Source organism: Morone saxatilis, unplaced genomic scaffold (genome assembly GCF_004916995.1).
Source record: "Morone saxatilis isolate NCDOM2014 unplaced genomic scaffold, NCSU_SB_2.0 Contig9, whole genome shotgun sequence".
Lineage (NCBI taxonomy): Eukaryota > Metazoa > Chordata > Actinopteri > Moronidae > Morone > Morone saxatilis.
In genome coordinates, this window is record NW_023340268.1 from 684,916 (window position 1) to 688,670 (window position 3,755).

A 3,755-nucleotide genomic window follows, 5' to 3' on the forward strand; every position below is an offset into this window, starting at 1 on the left:
CGAAGAACAGCGCCCCCTTTAACCCCACCGTCTACTGTAAGTACTGCAACCACGCTGCTCCTTCCACACAGGAAGTGACATGTTTGGTCTATCAACATAAAAAAGATGGACATTGCATCTCCACTTCCTGCAGTTTTACAAAAATGAAGCTGGGGTTGGTGCCACAATATTGAGGTTTTTAGTTTGTCCCATCTGCTAACATGGAGGCAGCTGGCTTTATGTGCTATACTGCAGCTACCAGGGGGAGATCGAGATGTATTTCTTCACTTTTGGAGAGCTGTCATGTCGTCTATCTTAATATATGTCGATGGTTTGGACTGTTCAGAACAACTAAGCTGTTTAGAATTAGCAGTGACAGCCACCACAGCTCAACAGACAGAAGAACACAAGCTACAGAAACTCAAACTGCTTCAACAGAACATCCATATACTAATACAGCTAATAACTTATTCGCTTCCTAATTTAATCACTAGTAACTTCTTACCCAGGGTGGTAGAGATGTAAAAATACTTTCACGATTTGATACAATTCACAATACTGGGTTTGCAATATCATTCATCACGATTTTCTTGTTGTAAGTTCTTGTGGGAAACATTTTGGAAAATGGCAGGCACTTTCAAGAATACTGATTGGATGAATCATCAATGAACCGTATAACGTAGTCAAAATCTGACCAAAGTCAGTTCAAATACCTGTAAAACATTCCCATCAGCCTCAGCTGCACTCTGTTTTTAGGAAAAGTTAGCATGCTAACATATTTTCTTTCCAAAGATGGCAAAGCGAAGGCATGACCCGCCCATTCTTACCCTAACCTAACCAATCTCACTCCTCATGGCTAAACATAACCCATCAAGCCAAAGAAGGCAACAAGGAGTTGGGTGGGTCATGCCTTCACCATCCTAGGAAAAAGAATTTGGCTTGCAGCACACTAATGTTAATCAGAATGGATTTAGAATAAAATAAGTAGGTATGCAGCGTATACCTGCGTGGGCCCTGCACTACAGCACTGGGCCCTACGTGAAACTTATTTCAATCTGCCAAATACATTTAACCACCATCTTCTGCCTTGTGTGACTGTAGCTGTTCTGAACAGCTATAAATGGATGAGTGGCTGTTTTCTCTTCCTCNNAGGACGTGAATGTGAGTGTCTAATGGCAGAGAACATGAGATTTGGCAACCCTGTGGTTTGTGCAGTTAGTGGTCATCTCTGTCTTATCTCTGTCAGTGTTAAGTAAAAAAAGGAAGTGCAGCAGTTCTTTTCCTGTCAGCTCACCAGCTTTACTCACAGACAGTTTGTGTTGCTGTCGCATGATAAACAATATCCTTTTGATATTATTGAAACAGACGTTTATTCATTTGATATTTGAGTAAAGCTGATTTTAGAACTGGCTGTATACCTTTATACTTTTAACTGAAATAAAGTAAGGTAGTTTGACATTCATCGTATTTACTTGTAACCTGATGTAAAGTACTTTTTAGTTTCCTTTATACCTGATACTTTTGGATAGACTGTGCTGTATTGTGCTGTGACCAGTATTGACGAATATTAACGTATTCTTAGGACAATGTGGGGGTGGGCGTGGATTTGCGCTAGCTGCAGGAGCAGAAGGTTGTGGGAAGGCTTTGGAGAAGCGCAACACAGTGAGTTGATCAAAACTCACCCTTCTGATGATTAATAAAGGACTCTACCACTTTATCTTGGCAGTTAGTGCGCTGGACCCAGAGAGAGACGCCTAACCAGGAGTATCCTGCGAGCAACCAAGCCAAGAGGGCCTATGCCATCCAGTGTCGTACATTGTGAGCAACCCTGCCTAATAAAGTGCGTGTGTGTTCCAACGTCCGGTGTGATTAACTTGTGTGCTGAGGTAAACCCCCGTCCTGTAGCATCCGAGCTTGCTACAGATCAATATAAACTGTAAATAGAAATATAAGTAAATGCGACGTCCCCGGATCAGAGTTACGCTTTGTATTCATGTTGTGAAATCTGAAGTTGATTCAGCTGTTTTAATTAAGGAGGGCTGTTAAACACCCGCCTGCCACTTTGGGCTCTATAGAGAAAATGTAGTTTTTAAATCCACCTGCTGTCCCACAACAGGAACCAACAACTTAAATCCTATTCCTAGAGCAATAACTCTCCCTGTCAGGATTGTCTTGGTGTCAGTATTGATTAAGGATCCTGATTCTAACCAACGGCCCAGTGTTCAGGTCAGATAGCACCACAGTGATGGAGGAACTTTTTAGTGTTATTTAGCTGTTGGTAAAAGTACTTAATACCCCACACCTGTCAGCAATAATCTGATACAAGTAGAAGTGCTGCTTCGAAAATGTGCTATTAGGTCGCAAGTATGTAAGCATTAGGTAGATATATTGTCAGAAATGGAATTATAAATATTCAATAGATACTGTTTTCATTAGTGGTATAATCACCTGAAAATAAGAATATTTGTGTTTTCATTACTTTAGAATTAGTCGTTTTTATCTACAGAGGCAGCAGGTCACTGGCTTTAGATAGGACCCTTCACAAGTTTCACTGCCACCATAGTTTCTCCGATACTCTTGGAAGGCTCAGCTATTGTCAGTGGTAGTACTTAAGTACAACACTTGAGTACTTGATGTTATATTCCACCGCTGGACTCAGGATTGTTTGTCCTTCCATCAATCAGTCGTTCTCTGGCAACAAATTATTTGATATTTCTAGTATTATTTTATTTCTCCTATGTTTTGACTATGAATACACCTCTTCTCTCTCTCTCTTAACCTTCCTTCCCATTCTTCTACTGTGTCTCTCGCCCAGATAACTATTGGCCTCTGGTTGTGTGTGGTGCTGTGATTTCTGTGCTGCTGGCTGGTTATCTGCTGCTCCTCTACAAATGGAAAACCAGAAACTTAAGAACTTCACATGGCAGAAATATGGAGGTAACTCCCTTTAACTCTTTCTGTTTCTGTTTTAGTGTCATTAATATCAACTGTAGATGTAGAAGAAAATAAAATATAGAGGGTAGAAAAGCCTCAAAATATGCTGATAGATACTCTGCTGTCTCTGGATCAGTGATCATTTTATGTTTAATGTGTTTTTTTATGTTTTTTAGTTATCTGTCACCCACGAGAACAGGGCTCCAGTCTCCACAAATGAAGACCCCCTCTACCAGAGCCTAACTCCAGCCAGCAGGGACCAGGACCATATCTACTCCTCACTCACAAACCCACATGATCCCATCTAAAGTTCAGTTCAAGATTAAATGTATGCTGGTTGCCTGAAAATTAAAAATTGTCAATTTTAAGATTTCTGTTTGTGTATGGATTAAAAAAACAACATACAACATATTAATGTTGATCTGAAAATTGTTACTATTATATTAATCAAATAAACTGTACAGACATATGCGCTGTATCTACAGTGCTGACCTCTGCCCTGTATCTACAGTGATCTCTATTGTAACTTAGGTATTATTGTCAAATGAACTCAATCACATCTTTATTAATTGTGTCTTTGTACTGCAACTTTGTAAGTTAGTTTTGAAAAGTGCTGTATAACTAAAGTTTTCATTATAATTACTAACTGGTGAAAAACAGTTTGGCTTTTATAAGTATTTGCAGGTAATGTAATGTGTTTGTCAGTGAGATTGACACTGATCACTATCATTTATTAAAACTAAGTCTACAAAACACATTTTTTGATAGAGGATGAGTTCGGAGGAAAAGGAATAAGGCCACCAGGTGGCGGCAGTGTCTCACTGAACTACAGGAAGAAATTG